The sequence below is a fragment of the Peromyscus californicus genome, unplaced genomic scaffold, assembly GCF_007827085.1.
Source record: "Peromyscus californicus insignis strain IS unplaced genomic scaffold, ASM782708v3 Scaffold_7__1_contigs__length_154581171, whole genome shotgun sequence".
In the NCBI taxonomy this organism is placed as follows: Eukaryota; Metazoa; Chordata; class Mammalia; order Rodentia; family Cricetidae; genus Peromyscus; species Peromyscus californicus.
The window spans coordinates 50,915,399-50,941,543 of NW_026294595.1; the positions used below are offsets into that span (position 1 = coordinate 50,915,399).

The following is a 26,145-nucleotide window of genomic DNA, read 5'->3' on the forward strand; positions in this document are numbered from 1 at the left end:
CATGATGCTTCCTATGAGACACAAACCAGACTTTCCAATTCATCAGGGGTCTCCCAGTCTCGGTGCGGTTCATAGCAATAAGCACGGCCGTCCTATCCAGTTATAATCTCTCCTTTTCCATGAGAGGAATAGGGGAAGGGGAGTATCAGTAAGCCAGACAGAGACCTGCTGTCTCCCTGTTCATTTGTGCCGGCAAACTTTATGTCAATTTGCCTCAAGATAGAATCATTTTAGAAGAGGACTCCTCAATTGAGAAAATGCCCCGACTTGAATGGCCTGTGGGTAAGCCTGTTGTGCGTTTTCTTAATTTATGACCGGGAGGGCCCAGCTCATTGTGGGTGGTGCCACCCCTGGGCTGGTGGTCCTGGGTGCTATTACAACAACAACAACAACAACAACAAAAGGCAGGCAGAGCAAGGCACGAGGAGCAAGCCGGCATGCAGCACTCCGTGGCCTCTGCTTGGTTTCCTGCCTCGAGTTCCTGCTCTGCTTGAGTTCCTGCCGGACTCCCTTTGGTAATGCATTGTGACGCAGAACTCTAAGCTCAAATAAACCTTTTTTGCCCCCACGTTGCTTTGGGTCATGGTATTTTATCACAGCGATAGAAACCCTAACTAAGACAACAGTGAACCGGAATTCCAGCTGGGCAGAACCCCTTGGATGATGCGGTAGATGCTTTGACCGGCAGACACTGCTCTCTCGGTCTTGCTCTTTGCTCTTCACATTCCCTGGATCAGGCACAGACCAAGAAAAGGGGGTCTCCTGCGAAAATTGAATACACCCTGCCTCCCAGAGTTCATTACGAACTATTCTTTGTTATGCAGGGTCTCAGTAACAGCAGTCTGCAGAAAACGCTGGTGCCTGGGAGGCCACGCTGAATGACAGTGAATGGGGGCGGGTTTGCTAGCTCAGGGAAGAACCTGAGTGAGGTGCAGAGGCTGGGCAAGCAGGAAGGCAGTAACTGGACCGACAGTGAGACTGGGTATTCATTTTAAGGAGCGTTGCTAGATATTTAGAATACACTCTTACTTTTGGCATTTTCTCAAGAGAGATAAAAGATTTGCTTTCTATTCACTTTTTTCCTGGTCTGGACCAATGCAAAGCCTGGACCACGTAGAATCCTGGATTTGTGTTAGTTACATAAGCAAACTTTAGTCTTTGCCGTGATTTAGAAGAGTCAAAACCATGAGCATTTCGCCCCCATTTGTCAGCTGCCTGCGTTTCTATTCTGAGAGGTGTGAAATGGTGAACATTGTTCCTCACTTGGGTTCCTCAAATAACTTTTAATTAGTTCCAATTTGGACTAAGAATATTCTACTGTTGACACTCTGACAAAAACTATCAAAAAATAAAATTAATGAAGAATTCTTAAAAAACCTTACATTAATAGTACAGCATTTTTTATCTACCTCACCAGGGACAGATAATTTAATTTTTAAAAATTATTTATTTATTTATTTATTTATTTTGGTTTTTTGAGACAGGGTTTCTCTGTGTAGCTTTGGACCTTTTCCTGGATCTCACTCTGTAGACCAGGCTGGCCTCGAACTCCCAGCCTTTCGAGTGCTGGGATTAAAGGCGTGTACCAGCACCGCCCGGCTTTAATTATTTTTTATTTTTATTTTTTTAATTTTGTCTTTTGAAGAGTTTTCTCACAGGAAGAACTGCGTAGGTAAAGAAGTCACCTAAATGTTATTTTTGAACCTGGGTGTCTTTTTCCACAATGGGATTTTCCTGTAATCTTCCGGTGCCATTAATGACATTAATGCAAGAAACACACTCGAATCTTCAACTGTGACTGTCTCCAACCTTTGAAACTGTGTCTAGCTGGATGATGACTGTTTTCACTATGCACTGGAGTGGTGATCAAACCTTCCTAAAATACTGCCAGAGGTGAACGCTTACCGTGCTCCCAGAATATGTAAAGCAGACGCTGCAAACACATGTAAGAGCAGTGCTGGAGTATTAATGGACCCGCTTTCCCTCCTCCTGTCTTCTCAGACAACAGACCTGGCTGTCTACCCACCATCTGAGCAGAGTTCTAACGGCTGCAGATCCGTGTGGCTAAAAGACGGACAACTATGGAAGAGCTGGGACTCCAGGGGACAGCCCAAGGAGCTGGGACTCCAGGGGACAGCCCAAGGCCTGAATCCCTTTGAGCAACAGCCTGGAAGGGATCAAAGCAATCTTTCCAAGGGCTTCTGCTGCAGAGTAGAGCACGTTTGTGGGGACTCTGCACACAAACATGATCTAAGCTTGCTCTAAATTGGCAGAATGATAAATGCATGGGCACGTTTCTTTTCTTTTTCTTTTCTTTCTTTTCTTTTTTCTTTTTCTTTTTTCCCAATACAGAATTTCTCTGTGTAGTTTTGGTGCCTGTCCTGGATCTCACTCTATAGACCAGGCTGACCTCAAACTCAGTTCCTCCTGCCTCTGCCTCCCAAGTGCTGGGATCAAAGGCATGCGCCATCACTGCCCGGCATGGGCATGTTTCTTTAGAGAAGGCCAGAGTAAACTTGACAAGTGCTTAGAGTCTCACGGTCATGGTTTTCTGAAGTCTATGTGACTCATCTTGGGAGTGTATCTATGACGGGGGGGGGGGGGGGGGGGGGGGGGGGGGACGGGGGGATGGGCTTGTGTGTGAACATGCCATGGGTGGGATTGTTAGGGCTCTATGGGTGTTGGGGGGGCGGGCAAAGCGCATGCTTATTGATGGTGTGTGTCGTCCTTTCTTCTTGTAATAAATTAGAATGCAGGTAACAGGTCCACAATCATCTAACTAGACTTTTCAAGCCCAAGTCCAAGCACTGTTTTCATTTGTCACCCTAATTTTAAGTACGTTGACCTCATTCACCTAGTACATGGCCCATAGTCAGTATTATTTACATCACTATCCTCTAGGAGTCCCTTCTGTGTGCTGGACTTTGTCACAATCCAGGTCATCCTGGCAATTCCCAGAGGTAGGGGCGGGGCACCTGGGGCCTCTGGGTAAACACAGTAGTCTGCTGGGAGCACTGATGGTTATTGTTGAAGACTTGGAGGAAAAACATTAATTTAACCGTTTGTTGAATGTACTGCCAATTCCTCATTTAATTTTCCATGAAGCAAACAAAATTATGCAATAGCTATGTTATGACGAAAACCCAAATGCTGATTAATACTTACAGTGATATAATAACAATGTGTAAACCATGAACTATGTCTGCTCGGCTGCCAGACTTCCAGCCACAGGACAGCTGGTGATGCAGGGGAAACCATCCGAAGAGGCTTTGTCTATGGGGAGAAGGGAACAGCCCCACCTGCCCTCCCGGTAAGGTAGCCTGTGCTCAACCCCCAAAAAGAAGAGGAGGAGGAAGGGGAAGACAGAGGGTGTAAATGAGAGCCAATAGGATGGAGGACAGGGCTTCTCAGAAGGTTAGTGTCCTGCTAGACTCGGGGGAAATTCCATGTTTTTCCAAACAGTCTCCCAGCCAAACCCTATACCATGTCTTATCTCCTCCACTCCATCTGCAAAATGTCAGTGTAAAACAGGGGTTCACTTGAAACTGTCCTTTTCTCCCCTCCTTTATCCAGGAGAAGCCCGTACTCCCAGAGAGCAGTGGATGGATTCCAGAGACCCTTCTTGCTTCAGGACAGGGTCTCCTGTAGCCGAGGCTCCAACTTGCTATGCAGCTTGAGGATGTCCTTGAACTCCTGGTCCTCTTGCCTTCACCTGTCCCACAAAACTTTAAGGTCTGGGAATGTATTAATAGCTCGGTGGTAGGGTGCTTTTGTGCAAGGCCCTAAATTCTATCCTCAGCGGAAAAAGTGGGGAGGGGGAGTTTGAGGAAAGGGGGGAAGAAAGAGTGTGCACAAGCTTTCTCCTTGCAGACAAAGCCTCTTCGGATGGTTTCCCCTGCGTCACCAGCTGTCCTGTGGCTGGAAGTCTGACAGTCAAGCAGACATAGTCATGGTTTACACATTGTTATTATATCACTCTAAGTATTAATCAACATTAGGGTACTCAGCTGCTGCAGAGCAAACACCACTGTGAAGTGTCCTTCAAGTGCTAAGGAAAGAGAACCCACCTCTAGATGATGGAGCCTCACCCAGCATTAGACTTCCTGCCCACTGTCTGTCTGGACTTCTCTTCATCCCTCTTATAAAAGCTGTCTGCACCCTAAAACCCCTGGATAGAGACTTGAGATGGGGGGTCTCCTCTGTCCCCTGAGAAAGAGACTTGAGATGGGGGGGTCTCCTCTGTCCCCTGAGGTAGAGACTTGAGATGGGGAGGGTTTCCTCTGTCCCCTGGATAGAGACTTGAGATGGGGGTCTCGTCTGCCCCCTGAGATAGAGACTTGAGATGGGGGTCTCCTCTGTCCCCTGAGATAGAGACTTGAGATGGGGGTCTCCTCTGTCCCCTGAGATAGAGACTTGAGATGGGGGGTCTCCTCTGCCCCCTGAGATAGAGACTTGAGATGGGGGGTCTCCTCTGCTCCCTGAGATAGAGACTTAAGATGGGGGATCTCCTCTGCCCCCTGAGGTAGAGACTTGAGATTGGGGGGGTCTCCTCTGCCCCCTGAGATAGAGACTTGAGATGGGGGTCTCCTCTGCCCCCTGAGGTAGAGACTTGAGATTGGGGGGTTTCCTCTCCCCCCTGAGGTAGAGACTTGAGATGGGGGTCTCCTCTGTCCTCTGAGGTAGAGACTTGAGATGGGGGGTCTCCTATGCTCCCTGAGATAGAGACTTAAGATGGGGGGTCTCCTCTGCTCCCTGAGATAGAGACTTGAGATGGGGGGGGTCTCCTCTGCCCCCTGAGATAGAAACTTGAGATGGGAGGTCTCCTCTGTCCTCTGAGGTAGAGACTTGAGATTGGGGGGGTTTCCTCTCCCCCCTGAGGTAGAGACTTGAGATGGGGGTCTCCTCTGCCCCCTGGATAGAGACTTGAGATGGGGGGTCTCCTCTGCCCCCTGAGATAGAGACTTGAGATGGGGGGTCTCCTCTGCTCCCTGAGATAGAGACTTGAGATGGGGGGTCTCCTCTGCCCCCTGAGATAGAGACTTGAGATGGGGGCTCCTCTGCCCCCTGGATAGAGACTTGAGATGGGGGGGGGTCTCCCCTGCTCCCTCCACCAGGTTGGCAGCAGACCAGGAAGCAGCAGACCTCAGATTCCGGTAACAGAAGCGATAATGGTTGTGCTGATTTCACGCAGACTGGCCCTTTTCTCTAAAATTCCTTTCAGAAGTAGTTCATGTTGTTTTGATAACATTCAACTCCATATTGCTTGTTTTGCATTTCAAGAAAAATAAAGACAGCTTTGGCTGGTGCTGGGGGCCCTATTCCCAGAGCAGTGGACAGCTTCCAGGGACCCTCTGAGCTTGGTGACAGGGTCTCTCGTAGTCTAGGCTGGCTCTAATCTGCTATGCAGCTGAGGTTGTCCTTGAACTACTGATTCTCCTGCTTTATCTTCCAACTTCTAGGGACTGATTCTTAAAACAGCACACAGTGGGCCAGCATGATGGATCAGCTAACAAAGATACCTGCTGCTGAGCAAGACCCACATGGTGGAAAGAGAAAACAGCTTTTACAAATTGTCCTCTGACCACCTCATACACACCACGACATGTGCACACACACATGAACAAGTGCAATAAAAAGAATTTCAGAAAAGAAAACAAAGAGAAAAAAACAGTATACAGGGCCCCTGCCTCAGTCGCTTTCTCAGGATACTGGGAGCCCAGACAGACATGAGGGACATTTAAGAGGCTTTTGGGTTGGCAACAAAGTGCCAGAGGAGTCACAAATGGGAGATTTGGCCATGATAGTCTTTGCTTCCAGCCAGACTGGTTCCAGACGTAACAGGAATTAATTCTGTAAGAAGGATGATGCGCCTGTCCTGCTCAGAGCACTTCAAGCTCTACTTCTTAAAAATGCAATTGTCTGGAGACTGTTTCCAGGGGAAAGCACAGGGCGGGTTAGGAGGGCAGCGCAGTGGTGGCTGGGGGGGCGGGGAGTCACTTCCCGTCCGAAGGCTATTAGCACGTGACTTGAAGAGAAGAGACCTTGTTTTTTAGGACAGCCACCTAAGGATGTATTCTCGGGGGGGGGGACTCTGGGACCAGCATCCTCAGTGGCACACATCCATGTGTAGAATGCACTTGGCCCATATACGTGAAAACTGAGGCTCTGTGGATTCCCTCCTAGAGAGGAAGCAGGCCATCTGCCTCCTCCCCTATGATTTGTGAAGGGCAAAGACGCAGAAGCACTAAGCCCGGGAAGTTGGAAGGAAGTCTGTGGGCGGAGGGAATCAAAGGGAGACCTGGGAAGCAGGTTGGGAGAAGGAGAAGTTGCTGCGAGAACACAGCGGTGTTTCCTGGGAGGTGGCACCGTCCAGATCCTTGCCGCACCTTTGAGGTGAGAGGCCAAGGGGGAAAACTTCGATGCAGACAAGGACCAAGATGGGGGACAGGCCAGGTACAGTGGGGCAACGGAGAGGAAGGACAAGCACGATTAAGAAGAAAACTCAGCAAGGCGGTCAGAGCTTGGCAATTGGCACACTTCACCAAAGCAATTCTTCCCTCTGGATTAGACCAGGATAAATGCAAATAGACCTATGTTCCTGCCACCCCCAGGGGGAATCACTTGGGACACCTGTTTGGGGATCTAAATTCTGACGTGTTTGATTTGTTACAAGATTATTTTCATCACCTAAAAGTCGCCTGATACATTTGTGGTCTGTGTTTGTGTTCTCAATCTGCCTTTTCAAAGCTAGGCTCATTTCCAAAACTCCACTCGGGCAGCAGTCAAGGGTGGGCATGATGCTCACCAGTTAATGATAAAATTCCACAGTGAAGTTTTCCCGGTATTCCCAGGGAGGAACCCAGAATTAGCAATTGGGCTGTGACAACTGTAGTGTGTGTCCCCACACAGGCTGTGTACCATGTCCTCAGCCTGAGGAGGGTTGGCCTACGGCGAGCAGATGGTGCCTGGTCCACCATCCCTTGCATGCCTCTCCCATCTGCAAAGGCTGCCTGCACATCTTTCTTGGAGTCCTCTCTGTACAGCAGAGCCACAACTCTGGCCCTTGCCCCAGGGGTGGTGCTATGGTTTGATCATTTGGACAAATTTGTCCCCAACACCCAGAAGATAAAAGGCAGGAAATGTGCAGTTCCTATTCCCATGTTGGGAGTGGCTGGACCACATCACGCCACTTTAACAGGGAGTCCACGGGATCCTAGAGGCAAACATAGGGTAGGGTGCCCTCAGGCACAGGGCTGGGCTGGCACAGCACATGCTGGGCACTGCCTGGCCTAGGGTAGACTCCCTCCTCCCCAGGGACTGACCACAGGCCAGTTCACATCCAGGGCTGCTTGTAACAGAAGTTCCTTCAGATTGTCACCCCCATGACAGCTACCCACCAGAGGAAGCGATTTCCTCCCAGTCTGGCCGCTGTGGAGCAAAGAATGTGAAACTAGATAAAGGAAATGACCCCAGGGCTTTGGTCAGAGGTTTGGAAAATTCTAGTATTCTGAAAAAATGACAGTTGACCCACCAAGACCCAAGGCAGAGTCAGGAGTCAGGGGTAGGAGGAGAGAAAAGCCAAGGACTCTTGTATTTTCTGAGTGGCCGAGAGCCCTGCTCCGAATGGGCCATCTAACTTGCTGATTTTTCTATAAACAGACCGCCTCTTCCGGAAGACAGAAGTAAGTTTCACTTCCACCCACACGCAGGATGTTAAAACATTTGAAGAATGATTTGTTCTGGACTGGAGTGGGGTGGGGAACACCCATGTGGAAATGTGGAAGCATTCCATGTCTCTTCCTCCAGGTGTATGCCATGTGGCGAGGGTTATGGAAGCAGAGGGGGCTGTAACAGCCTTTGTGAGTGGCCATTTCCTGGCTTTGGGACAGTTAAAGGGAGCCCTGGGTGGCTAGGCTGCTGGGCCAGAGCTGCGGGTTTCGTTTCCCTGGGGCTGACTTTGGAAAGCAGCTCGAATGCACCTGATCACATTTGGATGTGCTCCTGGGGCAGGCCGTCCCAGGGTGCAGCAGGGATCCAGCTCTCACACCCTGATGGAGCTCGGCTTCTTGTTGAACAGAAGTCACTAAAGACAGGAACTCAGGGACAATAATGTCCTTTGGTGCCTTTGTCTGGGCACCTCATTAAGGTAGAGACCAGCCCGGGCTTTGACAGGACAACCTCTTCCTGTGTGTTCCAGAGGAACATAATTGACTACAAAACCCTTTTCTGATGTCACTGGTGCAGATACAAACCCAATTAGCCACAGAGCTAACTCAGATGCATCCTGGGAACATGGAAATACCACGTTCTACAGCTAATCAGCCCCGTGGAAGGATGACACATGTGGATGTCATCAGGAAGGGGTTTCCGGGGACATGAGGGGCTGTGCGCTCTTAGAGCCTCCTACCATGTGGGTGAGTTACAAGGCTCCGGGCATTAATGATCGGAGACCAGCTCCTGTCTACCCAAGGCCTCTGGGTCTCAGGGTATCACTGTTTTATTCAAAGATCATTTTAAAAGACTTGCGGGGTTGGGGATTTAGCCCAGCGGTAGAGTGCTTGCCTAGCCCTGGTTTGGTCCTCAGCTCCAGGGGGTGGGGGTGGGGTGGGGGATGGGGGGAACAGGACGGGACAAAAGACTTGCTCAGGCCTTAATTCCAGCAGTTTCTCAGTGGCTCCCACAAGTCTCCAGGATTGATCTGACATCTTGTATGACTTCTCTCCCAAAGACTAAGGAATCCTTCTTTGTGACTCTCCTGAGACGCCAAGTCATTTCAAAGCTTAGTAGGATGTTCTGGCCCACCCTGAGTTGGTTTGAACTGTCAACATTGACTGAAGTCCCTAACAGGTTGGGCATAGGGATAAACGTCACTGAAAAGGGCAAATGCAGAAAGGACAGTGCCTAAGTTTTGACTGGTCAATATGACGGTGGTGATCATCAGTCATAGTGACATGGACCACAATGCTGGAGAGTCACTGCAGTCTCTGGGCACCTGGCTTATAGTAACAAAGCTCCACTTAGAAGCATCTGCCAGAGTAGGACATTAGGCTTGAATCAAATGCTCAAAAGCCATGCAGAAAGCTGGTTGGTATAGGGACTTCCAATGGCATTGAACTTTACTCTGATTGGTGGCCTTGTCTTAGGTGTCTTCAGTTACCCACATAACACACTAATCCTTGCTTCTGTTCTGGTGGAGTAGTGGGTGGCAGGGGCCTGGGCAAGACCTGGTGGCTTATACACGCTCCCTCTCCACCAAACCCTGGCCTTAGACCCTTTTAACTTGACAGCTGATGCTTTAGGTGGTCTGAGTGTGGTGGCTGGGCCTCTGGCTTTGGACAGGCAGATAGCATTCTGAAAGAAGTATGGTTGACTTGGATGTGATGAATCCATGCTGTCATTACAGCACTTGGGAGGCTGAGGCAGGAGGATCCTGCATTGGAGGCCAGCCTGGACTGGATAATGACACCTTATCTCAGAAAAAGAAAAAAGAAAAGAAGAAAAGAAAAGGGAACAAGTGGGTAGGGTCACCGAGCACAGTGTCTGTGGAAGTCAGCTGTCAGCAGCGGGAAAGGGCTATGTGAGGTTGATGGAAGGGAGAGGCCTGTGGTGAGTCACCGGGAAGTCTGGAGAGTGAGCCTCAGGCCTTGGCCCCAGCCAGCCAGGCACAGTCACTCAGGAGTCCCAAGCCAGTGTGAACACACAGCTGTTGTGACTGCTCTTTGCAGTGGTCCCTCCTGGCTCCTGCCACGCCACACCTCTGTTTCCTCACTCAAGACCAGGTGTCCCTCAGTGGCCTGTGACTCACAGTAAGGCAATAAACATGCTCAAGGCCAAAAGTTGAGTGCATTTAGAGGAGCTTGGGGACAGGGACATATACATAGGTAGGTACTAGGAAGTTACAGCTCTCTCTCTCTCCCTCTCACTGTGTGTGTGCGTGTGTGTGTGTGTGTGTGTGTGTGTGTGTGTGTGTGTGTGTGCGCGTGTGCATGTGCGTGTGCATGTGCGTGTATTGTTTGACCAGGAATGAGGTAGGTTGTTTTAGATACTTGGGCATATTGTTTCCACAAGTGGAACAGAATAGTTAGGCTGGGGGGTGGGGCTAACTCATTCTTCGTGGCTATGGGCTATTACCCAGTACACCCTGACTCAATTCCTCAGGACCTCCGTCTACTACCCAGCAGCCTCTACCACCTTCCAATGGAGAATACCCAACAGCTTATTATCTTCGAGGGTCCACAGTGAGGGTTGAGCAAGGTGGTGTCTCGACCTTCCAAGACTTTCCTTTCTGGGCCGTAGCCTGTGTCTTGGTCCAGGCCTAGTGTGCTCCATGGTGAACATCTGAGCTCTTCACTTCTCTTACCCGCTCCGGGCTGTTCTGTCTCCCGCAAACCTCCACGGGGAAAGGAGAACATGTAGCTGGAGAGTTTCTCTCCTGGTCCCGCCAAGCCCCAGCAGTTCCACAGCCCACTTATAAAATAACCATTTAGAGGCTTATATTACTTATAAAATTGTATGGCCGTGGCAGGCTTCTTGCTATCTAGTTCTTATATCTTAAATTAACCCATTTCTATTAATCTATAAGTTGCCATGTGGCTTGTGGCTTACTGGTATCTTAACATCTGCTTCTCATGGCGGTGGGTGGCAGCGTTTCCTGACTCAGCCTTCCTGTTCCCAGAATTCTCCTCTCTTTGTCCTGCCTATACTTCCTGCCTGGCTACTGGCCAATCAGCACTTTATTTATTAACCAATCAGAGCAACACATTCACAGCATAGAGAACATCCCACAGCAAGAACAGGAGACACAAGCAGACATACTGTTGCTCTAGAGAAAGCTTAGGAGCAGGCTGAGGTCTAAGAATGTATGTTAGCTAGGGCCTCTTCTACCTTACTTTGGCAGGCACCCTACTGGGACACTTTCTGTGAGTCTTGGGTGTCCAGACATTTCACTTAGGAAGTGGGTATGCATCCAAGGGGTGCTACATCCTGTTCCCCACCCTTTTCCCAGTCTCCTGCCTTGGAATCAGAAAGTGTGGCTGCAGGCTTCTGCTGTGAACCTCCTCAAAAGGTCTAAGAAACAGCTCCTTCCTCCTTTATTGTGGCTCTGATTCTCTCCAGAGACCAGATCGTGCTGTATCTCTCTGATGCTAGGGCCTGAACTATCCTCCGAGGTTCTGCCATGCTGATGCCCACCCCCATCTCTCTATCCATGACATTACCAAACAAAGTCCTGAGTCACCAGTAATCTGTCCTGGTGTCTTTCTGAACCAGCACATCTAAAACCTAACAGAGAGCTAGCATCACAGTAGCGAAGGCCAACTTGAGAACTGTTAGAAAAATGACAGGCACTTATCAAGCTGAAACACATCTTCGCGGGGTCTGAGGTTGCTTGAAAGCCTGTAGGCAGCCTCGAGCTGCGAGCGCCCCTCAGATGCACTTTGGAGCGGCAGGAGTCGCCCCTCAGATGCACTTTGGAGCCGCAGGAGTGGGGCACAGCTCTTCCCCCTGGAAGGCAGGAAGAAAACGAGGGGGCTGAGAAACACCAAGCGAGTTCTGAAAAATTCTAACAAGCTTTCTCTGTTTGTCTTCTCCAGGCTTCCACAGCCGGTCTGCATGCAGTTGGGATAAATTCAGCCCAGGAGGAAAATCAGCCCTTCCTCCCCCTCTCTCCTCCCATTTTAGGTGAGAGGAGGAGGTGCCGTGGGGGTAGAGAAAGATCTGGAGAGCTCACCAGCTGGTGCTGCTGCAGAGCTGAGCCGAGCCAGCTTGCTCCGCCCCCACAGAGCAGGGCCAGAGCAGGAACACAGAGGCACCCCCTTCCGTCCCTCCCACCCCCCAGCACCTGGGTAAAGAGCAGGTAGCCGAGACACATATGAACCGCTGCTCCCACAGCTTGCCTGCCCCAAGCACAACCCTGCAGTCAGGCTAGAGAGGCAGCTTCCGGGTTTTGGAGCTCAGCATCCTTTAGAAGGACGCAGTTTGAAATAGAGTCCTGCTTGGGAACAGCTTTCTCCTCCCAGTACAGAGTTTGGCCAGTGGATTATGAAGGGATTGCGGTGGGGGCAGTTCTAGGGATGGGAGTTGGAGATAGGGGGTGTCAGTAAGTGGGGTCGGGGTGCCTGGGAATGGGGATCACATCAGGGGCTTGGGTAAGAAGGGGAAGCCAGGAAAACTGGGGTCGATGGGGGCTTAGGGCCTGGGGATGATAATGCAAGCCCTCAGCATCATTCAGATGCAGCCTCGCCTCTCCGGGGCATCAGGAAGAAGATAGGAAGCCGTGGCCCCAGCCTTGCGCAGCCTTGTTAAAGGCCTTTGGAGCATCTGCATGTAAAGCACGTGACTATTGCACTCCTGGTCCCTGGGTTGGTTCTGGTAGACAAGAGATCTCAGGGGAGCAGAACTCCTTGAGTCAGGGCCGACTTGAGCAGCGTATTTTGTCTCAGGACGCTACAGCTATGGGAGTCAGGTACTTGATATCTACTTTTGGTTCACTTATGGTTTTTAGGTACCACACCAGATGGTGTCCCATCTGAACCAGGTGAATATTATAGTCTTACTTTGGTATCTCTGATCTTTACTTTGAACCACAGGCTGAACTCTGAGAGCCTCGTGGGGTGATGCATTTTTGACTGACTGTTAATGCACATCTTTTCAGGGGGTACATCTTTTCATGAGTGCACATGGGGGAAACTTCATTTTACAAAGGGGCTTTTCCCAGTGTCCTGAAGAGGAACTCCAGCCTCCTGGTCCCTCTGTTCAGGTTGAATCACGCTTGAAAGCATATCTCCTTCAGGCACTGTGCTTACTACGTACCTTTAAGGACTGTTATATACACTAAGTATCATTAAGTCCCTTGGTATTTGCAGGTGACTGGTTCCAGAACCTCTCCTCCCTTGGATACCAAAATGACAGTTATGTGTAACTACACACACACACACACACACACACACACACACACACACACACACACTCCTGTGTTGTTTAAATGGTCTCTGATTTCCATATAATACCTAATGCAAGTGCCATGTAAACAGCTGCTGTATTGTCTTGTTCAGGAAACGGAGACAAGGGAGAAAAGGCCTGTACTTGTTTGGCCCAGAGGCAGCTCACAGGCTCAATTTCACAGTCCTTGAATGAGAGTCCAGACCAATGAGGTTCAAACAATGGGCACTGGTGAAGCTTAGTGTGTGGAGACACTGGGAGGCTCCAACAGTTATACCTTTGCTTTGCTTCATTCACAGGGATGCCTCATGGTCCTTGGTGAATGGATAATTCTAGTCTTGCTTTTTTTTTGAAGCTTCTAGAAGTTTCCCTTCTGTGTCTATTGAATCCTTGGTTGGTAGGGCCAGTGGATGTGAAGGCTCGAGTGTGTATATCTGAGTAAGGACTGCATAGGTGTTACCTCAGGAGGAAGAGGGCACTACATCCATGAAGACATGGCTGGGGCCTAGACAGAACATAAGATTGAAGTGTCCTCTTACCAGCTGTGACAGCTGTGACCTGGATATGTCAGAGGCTGAGGCCATCTGAGAGATCCAGCGCAGCTGAGGACCAACGCATTTTATTGTCCTGATGCTAAAATTCTGGCTATAGTGTTAACTACTATTGCTGCCGCCCTGGGTCTTTTCTGTAGGCTGAACCATGCAGACAGCTCTTCTACAATAACCACCAGTTTGGCCACCTTTGACTTCAGGTGCACACCTCCACTTACCACCAAGCTGAGAAGCTCAATGTTCCCCTGGCTGCGTGGCCAGCAAGGCACTATCTGCTGTCTCCTTTTGGCTCTGGTGGAGTAGCTTGAGATGCACTTCTCACTGCGGCCTGAGTGGAGACAGGAGGCCTGTGCAGCTGCTGTGTGGTTTTGAGTGGCCCGCTGAGGATCTGGACACAGCATGGCCAGTGGGTGAGGCGGAACACTGCGTGAGGCGGTACACTGCTCTGCTACTGTGATAAAGGCATTCTGAAGACACTGTGATGCAGGACTGGGCTGCTTAAGTTACCATACCCAAATCATACGGACGGGGTGACTGAACAGTGCAGCCCCAAGGTCAGAGCGCCTGTGGGGTTAGTTCCTGGAGCATTGTCTTCCATGGCTGGCAGCCTCCTGTTCACTCCATCACCATAGTTGTTCCTCCGTGACAAGCAAGCTTTGGGGTTTCTTTGCTTCTTCTGAGGACATTGGTTAGTTCGGATTAGGCCCCTGTGACCTCATTTGATTAGTTACCTCATGTTTCTACGTGTAGGCACATTGGGTACGAGGGCTTCAAGATATGGCATTTGGGGGAACACAGTATAGATCATGTACAGGCAGAGACACACGTGTGGATACATTAATGGAATGAATATTCTGGTCGTAGAAGGCAATTTTGATTTAGATTTAGATCTGTGTTTTGTGATCTCCAGGCTTCTGCGTTATGAGGAAGAAGACAGCAGATACTAGCCTTTAAGGAAATACATTTTTCTTTTATTTTAAAATGATGTGTACAATAGGATTTTATCCGGATTGTGGTCAATGGCTGGCGTGTCTACTCCTCCTCATCTCATCCACATCCACCTCTCTGTCTGCACGTTTGCACTGAGAGATATCTAGAGCCACACTGACGAAATGCTTCTTTCTAGGTGGTGGAATCAGAAGTGATTTTGCCTGGGCTTTTTTTTCCTTGCACTTACCTCCATGACTCAGAATTTATAATAAGGTACACACATACGTATCCTTTCCAAGCAGACGGTATTGATGAACTTTTATGTGCTGACAGTGCCTCTCATGTGTACTCCTGCCTTGTTCCTGAGTGTCCTGGCTGGTAGGCCCAGCACTGTTACTTTGGCCAAACACAGCTGAGTGTGGGACTCCGCAGGGAGCAGTGAGGAAAACTTTGGAGGACACTCGGGTGCCATTGGAACTCACAGCCAGTGGCATCATGAGCCTTTGAAGTCTTTTTTTATGACTGGCTGGCCAGGCTTGTAACTGGAGTTTTTACAGTTCCTGGAAGGGCAGCAAGGTGTCCCAGATGCTGCGTGATTGGCTGCCCTGTGTGGACAGATACCCAAGGTTTGGAGGTTGCAAAGTCAAGGATGTCGGATGTTTGTGGCTCCTGTAGAAAGCACAGGCAGATTTGCAGGGTTTTCCCTGTATTGGAAAGCCAGCAGGCACTCTCCTGCCTGAGGCAGCTGTGAGACTACCACGGCCAGCATCTGTGCGTGTTGGGCTGAAAGTGGACACAGAAACACTCCCACCCCGACCCCAGCACATGCTGTCCCCTGCAGACCCGTGAAAGAGATCATGGGAAGTCCTTTTCTCCAAGGGGTCCTTGGCTCGAACCCAAGGCCTATCAACAATCATAGCGTACGTTCCCTAAACAGAGAGTGGTTTTGCAGGATGGCACATTATCCAGCTGTGAAGACCAGCTAACCACAGTTAGGTGCCATTGCACCTAATGACATGGATGTCACCCACAGGCACACAGCTGAGTGGACAAAGCCAATGCAAAACGAAGATAGCATCATTTCTTTAATGGGAAGTTCAAGCCAAGCAAAACAAAACCGTGTCTTCAGGGATGCACGCCTCAAAGAGGGCACACAGGGAGAAATGATACAGTTCAGAATAAGACTAACCGGCGGAGAGGGGAGGGGTCAGCACTGGTCAAGGTTTCCCAGGGTGGATGAAGAGTCCTGGACAGTGTTCTCTTTAACCTGGTGGTGGTGACAAGGATGTTTGCTTTATAATTATTCATTAAACTGCTGAGTTTACATCTATTATGTATTTATTTGTGGCGTTAAAGACTGAACCCCGGATCTTGCCCATACTAGGCAAGTACTCTCACTTGGAGACCCGTGAAGGCCACACTTCCAGCCTCCATGTGTTTCTCGGAATATATTTAATATTCATAATGGAAATATTAGCGAGGGTCCTGAAGGCTCCATGTTTGGTCTTGTAACAGATCCTGTGGTGTGCGCACAGGGCGGAGACATCTATAGGAATGACTGAAAATCAACGGCAGAGGCAGAAGCATTACCACAACCCGAGGAGCTCAGTGGCATCCTGTAGGCTGGGTCTGCATAAGCTCCTGGCAGGGTGGGTGGGGGGCACACTGGAGATGGGTTGAGGGTGAAGAGCGGGATGAAGGTCTCCACAAATGGGTAGCTGATATCAATTTTTGTTGGACCCATGGTATGGCTCAAGAGGGTTTAGAGAATGGGAGGATGAATTGATAATCCCCAACCTTGTTGCTAGCACAGGTTAACCAATTAATAGATTCGCAATTCAGAACCATCCTCAGGTATGTTATAGTGAAAGAGAGAATAGAAAAATGAACTAAAAGGACTTGTAGAAACCCTCAGAGAAAAATAGGTAAATAGGAGAGAATTTAAAAATTGATACAATTATGCTTACTGCCAAATTCTATTATAAAATCATCTTCATCAAGGCTCCACAGGGGCTTGCTTGGGGAATAGTTTGGCAGCTCCTCGAAAAGTTAAACATAGATCGAGCTAGCACACGATCCAGCAGTTCTACCTCTGGGGGTATATCCAAGAAACAGAGAGCAGCCTCAAACAGATCCTTGTACAGTGGTGTTCACAGTGGTAGCATCATTCATCATCATACAGAGGTAGAAACAATGCAGTATCAATCAAGAGATGGGCCGGAGAGATAGCGTAAGAGTGCGTAAGAGTGCTTGCTGTACAAGGACCTGAGTTCAAATCTCCAGAACGGTTGTTCATGTGCTTATAACCCCAGCGCTGTGGGGAGGCTGGGAGGAGGAAGAGACATGAGCGAGCATCATTGGGGGCTGCTGGCCACAAACTTGATAAACTTCCTTTTGCTATAAGTAGGAAGGTATTACCGACAGATACAGTGAAGTAGATTGGGCATATATGCACATATGAGCATATTAAAACCATGTTGGACAAACCAGGTCCCCAGGCTTACAGGACTTACCAGACCAATGTAGGGGGCAGTACCTTCTCAATTTTAATTCCATAAAAAAGGATGACTTCTGGGCACAGTGGCACAGGCCTATAATCCTAGCACGTGGGAGATGGATGTAGGAGGATGTACTGTAATTTTCTCTGGTCCTACCTGGTCCCGCCCTGCCATTCCCCCCCACCCCAACCCACCAGTTCCCCCTCCCACAGTCTCTTATAAAATAACCACTAAGAGGCTTAATATTAATTGCAAATTATATGGCCTATGGGTCAGGCTCATTATTAACTAGCTCTTATAACTTAATTCAACCCAGTCCTTTATTCTATGTCTGGCCACGTGGCTTCGTGGCTTACCAGTATTTCCACATCTTGCTTCTCCTGGCTGTGGCTCACAGCATCTGCCCCACACTCCTTTCTTCTCCTCTCTGTCGGGTTGGAATGTCCCGCCTAACCTTACTCTGCCTCGCCACTCGCCAAACAGCTTTATTTATCAACCAATCAGAGCAACGCACGTTCATAGCATACAGAAAGACATCCCACAGCAGGAGGATCTGGAGTTAAATGTTGGATGGATGGAGAGAGAGAGAGAGACAGAGAGACAGAGACAGACAGACAGAAAGAGAGAGAGGGAGAGAGAGACAGGGAGAGAGAGACAGAGACAGAGAGACACATGGAGAGACAGAGAGAGAGACAGAGACAGATAGGGAGAGAGGGAGAGACTGAGAGACACATAGAGAGAGACAGAGAAAGAGACAGAGAGAGGGAATAGACAGACAACACTTAGCACTGTGGTCTGTGATGGCCCACAGACAACACTTAACACTTAGCACTGTGGTCTGTGATGGCCCACTGTCATCCAACCACTCAGTGCAGGAAGAACCAGTAGGCAGAGGGTTCCAAACTGTCCTCAGAGCTCCAGCTCATCATGGTCCTGGCTGCTTGACACACCCGCTCCGTTACTGAATCACTCCCCATACATCCAGACCTGGTCCTGTGCCTCCTGTCCGCTCGATCTGCACGCCTCCTGCAGCTTTCCAGCTGGGTCACACCTGGTGTGGTCACACCTGGTGTGTACACACCTGGTGTAAAACACCTGGTCTACACACCTAGTGTAAAACACCTGGTCTACACACCTGCAGCAACCCTGGTGTGCTCTGTGACCGGAGCACCCCTGCCCTGGCTCCACTAAGACCTCTTTGAACTCGTCGCCTCTGCAACCCTTCTGTAGCCGTTTTGCAAAGTGTCATGTGTGATCTGAGAGCTAATATCAGCAATTAAGATTAGAATATAAGAACCCGGAGGAAGCCGGGCGATGGTGGCGGTGGTGGCGCACGCCTTTAATCCCAGCACTCGGGAGGCAGAGCCAGGCGGATCTTTGTGAGTTCAAGGCCAGCCTGGGCTACCAAGTGAGTTCCAGGAAAGGTGCAAAGCTACACAGAGAAACCCTGTCTCGAAAAACAAAAAAACAAAACAAAACAAAAAGAACCCGGAGGAAAACAAAGATGGCGGTTCTGAGGAGTCTGAGAGACCCATGGAGGCTCTGAGGGGTGACGGCAGCAGAAAAGGAGTCTGCAGGGGGGTGCAATAGCTTCAGAACAACTAAAAAGAAGAAAAAGAAAGAAAGAAAGAAAAAAGAAAAGGAAAGTCTTACGAGAAGATGCTTTTAAAACGTGGACTCACGAATTGGGAAAGAAAGAGGGTGGACCAGAGCGGACAGCAGCGCGCTTCTCAGGCAGCAGGCTGCAGGCACAAGGTCGCGCCCGGTGAGCTCTGGGGCTCCCAGCCCTGATGGCAGGGAGATGCGGATGTGCAGCGGTCTGGAGCTCCCTCGGAAACTGTCATTACTGAACAGAACGGTCCTAGGGGACCGCCCGCTGGCCCCCAACAGGGAGCTGCTGAGGCTGCAGGCCGAACTGCTTGCCCTGCTGCGAGATGATGGGGAGTGCGGGTCGGCTGTGCTACCCGCAGGCTACAAACACAAAGGTTGAGTCAGAAGCCTCAGCGCCGCCGCCTCAGTCACCAAGGGTAGAGAGGTGTGCAGCAGCCAGGAGCTCGCACAGAGCCTGATCCCTGATGCCCTGCCCAGCCACAGCATTACCCTGAATCTGGGCAACAGCAGGATATTCTAGTGAGTCTCAGCAATGCCTCCCTTTTAGCTTTTATTCCGAGACAGGGTCGGTTAAATTGCCTTGGTTGGCCTTGAACTTACTCTGTAGTCCAGCAAAGCCTTAACCAAGCCTCTCACTCGGGAAGAAACAGAAACAAGAGAAAGAATATGAAAACAAAAACCTAAACTGAAGAGACAGAGACAGGTCAGTGCTCCCAAAGACCCGTAACCACTCAAGTAGGAAGGGGTGCAGAGAGGTCTGGGAGGGTGAGCGCCCCTGGAGGGTGACAGACACCACATCAGGCTGCCTCTGGGGAGGCGATTAGCACTAGGATCCTTTAATCAAGAGCAAAGCTATCACTAATTTATTTGACTTTAGGTAGCCACCACAGCCGGGTGGGAGGCAGAGGCAGGCGGATCTCCGTGAGTTCGAGGCCAGCCTGGTCTACAGAGTTCCCTGACAGCCAGGACTGTTAACACAGAGAAACCCTGTCTCAAAAGAAGAAAAAAAGAAACAGTAGCCACCGACCACAGTTGAGGGTGGCAGTGAGGTGGGGCAGGGCTGATGGGTGATGGAAGGTCTTGGCTTTTTTTGATCCTCATGCCTCAGTTTACTGAGAGCTGGGATTACAGCTGAAGCCTTCAGGTCTGCATAACTCGACCTTTAATGTTTAACCCACCCCTGATGCTTCTTGAAAAGAAAACAAAATATTTAAAAAATGAAAGATGTGAGTGTGAGACACACACTCAATGGAAAATTTGCTTCTCAAACAGCTTGAGCAGAAAATCTCTCATCCCCATGGCAACCAGATTCCACTGCGACCAACCGTACATCTCTGCCAGGTCACCCACCCGTTGGCAAGCCTTGCACATCAGCACTTCCTAGCAGAACATGGATGACAGCGCCCACACAGTGGGCGGCCTCTGGGGCCCTCTCTCCGAGCGTTGTGTGGGGAGGGCCACCTGACATGGAGCAGGGAGAGTGCCTCCTGGAAGTCTGTGAGACTTAGGCAAGCCCCTGCCCTTCCTGCAGCCCTTCAGGATTCTGGGACAAGTATGTGCTTCCATACTGAAGCCCTGACAAGATGGGGCTACTTTAAAGAGCCCCTTGTGCCCTCCCTTCATGATCAGATTATCTTTTATCTTTTGACTTTTTTTTTTTTTTCTTCTGAGACAAGGTTTCTCTGTGTAACAGCCCTGGCTGTCCTGGAACTCACTCCATAGACCAGGCTGGCCTCGAACTCACAAAGATCTGCTGCCGCTGCCTCTGACTCTCAGTGCTGGGATCAAAGGCCTGTGCCACCACCGCCTGGCTAGATTATCATCTTTTTCCCTCTTGAAAATCAGCACGTTTAAGATGAATGGGTTTATATGAAAAGAAAAAGACAGGAAGAATTCTTCCAGGCCCTGAATGGGTGCAATCAATATCACCAAAGAAGCAGAAATTCTTCTCTCTTTTAAAACTAGGAGATGTTGAAGACCTCATTTCCCTCAGCTAGACTTGAATAAAACAAATTTTCTAACAGAGAGGGGAGAAAGTCTAGGCCTAGGTCTTCTTTCCCCAGGAAGGGACTCATAGCCTATCCACAAATTTACGTGTTCTACTCTCTATCACAAAGTTATCCTTTTAAATTACATGATGGCCGTAGGCTTATCTCTTCCCACTTCGATCAAACTATAATTAAATCCATTTTCTTTACCACTTTCTTTCCTAACTTCATTTAGAGAGGGAAGCCAGGTCCTGGGCTCATGCACCTGAGTGTGGGGTTACATGTGGGAAGGGGGTAGAGCCGCAGAGTACTGCTCACCGGAACCCCCGAGCCTGGAGTCCTCCATTTGGTTGAGCCCAGTACTAGCCAGCTTGGCGGTCCAGATATGTGATTACAGTGCTCCAGAGAGGCCACAGCCTGAAGGGCATCTTAAATCCAAGGCCTGTAGAAAGCTCAGTGCCACCTGGAGAAACTTACTGAGCTCTTGCCTCAAAAAGTGAAGCAGAGGAGGAGATGGAAATGGAGGAGGACGGGGAGGACGGGGAGGAGCGGGAGGAGCCTGGGGTTGTAGCTTAGCAGTAGAGAGCTTGTGCATCTGTAGGCAGCCTAGGCTCAGTCTTTGATACAGCAAGACAAGCAAACCGAAAGCTGGTGTAACTGCCTGGCAGAAATGAAGACTTCTAGAGACACTTTGGCTCTCCCTTTGGCTATCCGACAGACACCCTGAGGAATTGGAATTTCCCCAGGAATCGCTTGCTGGGAGAAGGCAAGGCCGAAACCTGGTGCCAGTCAGAGAAGGAACTTGTCTCCTGGAAGATTCAGACAGTTCTCCTAACTGTCTGACCACCTAGCAGGAGAGACTGGAGTCCAGATGATGAGCAGTACCACATCTTGACTGGGACTGCTCAGGTATACATGCTGATTCCTTCTGTTTAGAACTGAACCGGGTCAGGGTCCTGAAGATGGACTTGGGAGAATCACTGGACCTCTTTTCTTCTTTCCAACGTGGTCACATTGATTTGATCTCCCTTTTCTGCTTATCACCATATATTGTCTCTTTAATTGACCTATTGAGGTTGGGTGGCTGAATTGAGCTTGTGAGGCTGCCAGGGCTTGGGCTCAGGCTCGGTAACTCCAGGACACTGATTCCATTCTCATGCTTTGCTCCCTTGAACAGATCCTCTGACCCCTTGAGTTGGCACTGTTTCCCGCTTTGATCTCTTGGGAACAAGCCCTTCCTTGCAGGGTGCTGTCAGCACCAGATCAGCCTAGAAGCAGGCTGCTCATTCTCCTGAGGTCTCTCTTTCCCGTGGGAGGGGCCCAAGACCTAGTCATCATCCTTGCGGCCACCCCTACAGACCACAGGACAGCTCTCTTGGTTGTGGGTATAAAAAGCAGGCCCTCAATTTGGGTGATTCGGGGGTTCAGGCCTGGCTGGTCAGTGGTGCTCTATTCCTCTTGCCCACAGAGCAGAATTTATAATCAGCAAGCTTGGTCTCCAGTCCCAAGCTGTAGCCTTTCCCTGTAATACCACAGAAATCCTTGGTTGTGCTCTGAGCTGAGCATGTGTGTTTGGGGGTTGTCTTTGATTGGGACCAGATTTCAGTGCAGGAGGAACATACCAGTAAGAGACTGTGGTATTGCTGGTAGATCCCATGGACTTTCTCTACCACCATACTGTATTGCCTTGTGTTTGATCAGATTTTGGAGGGGAGAGGAAGTGCCTGATGGTAGGCACATCTCTCTATACCTCAGGCAAAAGCCAAGCAGGGCCTGTCCCTTTCTGGGTCATTGGTAGACTCCTTGACACTCAACCATGGAGCAGTTGATGTGTGTGTGTTAGGCACAGGGCCTTTCTTGCTTGTGAAAACTCTCCAGAATGACCTCCCACCAACCCTTTGCGTCTCTCCACCCTGAAGCTAGAAGGAGGAGGAGGAAAACAAATGGTGGTTCATGGGGTAGAGGCCGGGGTTTTTTTCTTTCTATAACCCACATTCAGACCTGAAACAGTGTGAGTTTGCAATATAAAAGACTCTAGCTTCCTCTGCAGATGGCTAACTATGAAACCTGGGAAGCCAGAGCCAAGCCAGAGGGAGAGAGAGAGGAGGGGAGCGGAGGGAGAGAGGAGAAATCTGTCTGAGCAACCCAGACCAGCCTGTCTTCCTCCTTCCTTTCCTCTTTCTTCCCTCCCTTCCTCTTTCCTTCCTGCCTTGTAACTTAAAAAGTCAATTTTCAGGGGACCTTAGTCTGAAGCAGCTTTTGAGTGTGTGCTAACTGTACACAATCCTTGACTCACTTGTCAAGCAACAGTATTTGGGGTATCGGTTTAGGAGTTCCACCAGATAGCTCTCAGAACAATTCAGTCTCAGCCAGGGTATGAAGAATTCTGGAAGTTATTGATCACCTCTACCACAAACCACTGTTGTGGGATGGGGGGGGGGGGGGGAATGTAGAATTACCGGGGATGCTGTCTGCCCAGGCCTTGCCAACATACCCTCGGATTTCATTGACCTGTGGTGATCTAATGGGCGGCTGGGCTCTAGAAACCCTAGGCCAGTGGTTCCCAGAGTGGGATCCTGGGACAGTGTCTGCATCATCTCCAAGTAGTTAGAAATGGAAATCCTGGGCCCTACTCCAGGCCTTAACTTAGGAATTTGGAGTGGGGCTTGAAAACTTGCCTCCCAAGTTGCTCAGGTGAGGAGGATGCTTAAGTCTGATGCGGTTAGAGAGGCAGGAGTGGGTCCAGCCACAGCTGGTCTCATCGCCGTGACAAGGAATGTGGCCTTGTTTTAGGTGTGAAGGAAGTTATGGGAAGAATTTGAACAGGCTCTGGCTGCTGCAAGCTAGGCAGTGAGGAGCTGACTCACCAGAGGGGGTCTCCTGCAGCAGCAGAAGGGACAGTTGGTTCTGGGGAGTGGGGGTGAGCGGAGTCAGCTGAGAGGGAACGGCACGGGTAAGCCTGTATTTCACTCTCCTGCATCAGCAGCCTGGACCATGAGGCAGCTACCATCAGCAACTCAGAGCCCTGTTGTCTTCAGCCTGCTGCTGTTTCCTCAACCACATACTCACAGGCCCAGGGCATGTCTGTAACCTGGGCTACAGGATGGAGACACAGGCCTTGGGGCTCTGAGGCTCTTCCCAATGACAATCTCCACTGACCCACCACAGTACCTCTCTGACACTTGGCATGACAGAGAGAAACAGATCTGTGGTCCCTGGAGGAGTCAAGTTAGCAATTCTGAAACAGAACAAAAAGGGCACATTTTCGGATCTTTAGAACAAAAGCTCTGGAGGGCTGGAGAGATGGCTCAGTGGTTAAGAACATTGGCGGCTCTTGCAGAGGACCTGTGTTTGATTCCCAGCCCCCACATGATGGCTCACAACCACCTATAACTCCTGTTCCAGGGGAGCCAATGCCGTCTTCTGGCCTCCTTGGGCACCAGGCACATACATGTACACAGACATTCATGCAGACAGAACACACACGTACATAAGATAAACAAGCCAGGGATGGACGGCACCCACACCAGTTCAATGGAAGTTTTTAGGTGAAGGTTTCACAGGTCTCCTCTGGCAGCCCACATGCTGCATGTCTGCAGTCCCAGCCACTCAGGAGGCTGAGGCAGGAAGGTCGTTCAAGTCACAAGTTGAAGGAGAGGTTGGGAAACACTGAGTCCCCGTCTCTAAATCAGGAGATAGGTCAAAGCCTCACCCAGCTCCAGGTTCCAGGGAAAACACGGACCAGAGGATCATGTCAAGTGACACTGTAGGATGCATTTGCAAATCTAACAGTTTGGAAAATTCCCAATGAATTACAAGGGACCAAGGAGGACCATCCATACGTGAAGTCAGGGCAACCACATGCAATGCAGGGTGCCTTATTTATTTATTTATTTATTTATTTATTTTTAGAGTGCCTTACTTAAATCATAATGTTGGGAACAGGCAAAAGCACCTTGTCCTAAGTGCCGCCATTTTGACTTCAGATTCCATTTTACCTGTGTGGTGAAACAAAGTTCAGGTTCCCAAGTCACTAGGGGAGCCGAGAACCTTCCAACAGCTGACCCACCTCATCCCTAAACCATAGAAATAGTCGTTATGCATCTTTAGTTCTCTAGAAACATTATGACTGTTCCTAACTATAGAAGGAACAAATGAATCTGACTGGTTGGACTGAAAAGCTTGCATTGCATGTCAATTGACAAGGATGCAACATTCAGGGAAGCCCCTCGTCTCTAAATCTTGATTGGTGAAAACTCTAACTGTAACTTGGCAACAAAAGTTTGTGTTTTTTTGTGCTTGAATACTTGCTTCAACTGGTATTGGGGTCGCAGTTCAGCTCACACAACTGTTCTGCAGTCACGGTTGACCAGCCCCTCCCCTCACCCCTCTTTTGTGCTGCCCTGCAGTAAATCTTGCCTTGCAGTAACCTCTTCTGAGTGCTTGGGTTGATTTGGAGCCTCGGACCACAATTCAGTCAATTACAAAACTTGGGCAATCAGGAAAAATTGGCTCTGATAATTTAGGGTAATAAAAAGGTATTGTGAGGCCTGGCACATGACTCATACCTATAATCCCAGCACTTTGAAGACTGAGGCAGGAGGATTGCTGGAAGTTTGAGTCTTGCTTGCTACATAGTAGGTCCCATGGCCAGACTGGGTACAGAGATCCTATCTCAAAATCCAGGAAGCCGGTCAGCTCTTTTAGATGCCTTGACAGTGTAACTTCCTGTGTTGTGTTTTTTTCCCCAAATAAAAGGCCCTGATCTGCGAGATGTGTGCGCAAATATGGATGAACTTCACGGCTGTAACTTACCATTATTTTTCAGCGTAGTTTTTCAAATTCTCTGCCCTGCTAGGTGAGCAGCACTCTGCCCACCGCCCTGTGGTTTGTTTCCACTTCGAAGGTGATTTACGTTCCGTCAGTCAGTCTCTGTACTTAACCAATCTGCGTGTTCTGTTCCACACTGCTCAGTGTGGTGCCATTTTTCATAGGACACTGGTTGAAAAGACAGCTGTGATGGAATATTCCTGAAGAGCCACACTCTCCCTCAACGTAAACAGTTGTGAAAAAGCAAACTAACAACGTACCCACTACAGCCTAGGGCAGAGTATGTAGTCTTGCATTTCCATCAGTTCCCATTGCTTTGAGGCAGACTTGATAGCTCAGAAATGCATTTCATTTTTACCTTTTACTTTGAGCCAGTTTCTCCATATTGCCTGGTCTGGTCTTGAACCCTAGACTCAAATGCTGTTCCTCCTTTGGCCCCGAGGGCCCTCCCCCCAGTAGCTAGGACCATAGTACACTGCTGTGCTCAGCTGTCCCACTGTTTGCTGGAGACAAGTCTCATGCACCTGAGGCTGGCCCTGAACTCCATCCTCCCACTTCTTCCTCCCGAGTGCTGGGATTACAGGTGTGAGCCTCCACATGAATTTTGTTTTGTTTAAAGCAGGATGGAACTCCAGTCCTAGGTGTGAGCCCTTCTAACAGTCCAAGAGACAGAATGAGACGGTTGTCTGCTCAAAGCCACATGGCTGACTGCTGACAGTCCCAGACCCAGATCTCGGGCTCCTGGCATAGAGTGCAGAACTCCTCTGCCTGACAAGCTGCTTGTGACTCATCTCAGCG

General features: G+C 49.6%; 2 long non-coding RNA genes across 2 annotated transcripts; both read left to right on the top strand.

The window, feature by feature from the left end:
* Positions 1–167: 167 nt before the first annotated feature.
* Positions 168–2,532, top strand: LOC128102072 (uncharacterized). Its single transcript, XR_008215313.1, has 2 exons — positions 168–282; positions 2,002–2,532. It is a non-coding gene; the product is annotated as an uncharacterized LOC128102072 (long non-coding RNA).
* Positions 2,533–8,644: 6,112 nt separating this feature from the next.
* Positions 8,645–15,746, top strand: LOC128102134 (uncharacterized). Its single transcript, XR_008215327.1, has 2 exons — positions 8,645–11,679; positions 13,631–15,746. It is a non-coding gene; the product is annotated as an uncharacterized LOC128102134 (long non-coding RNA).
* The last annotated feature ends 10,399 nt before the right edge of the window (positions 15,747–26,145 follow it).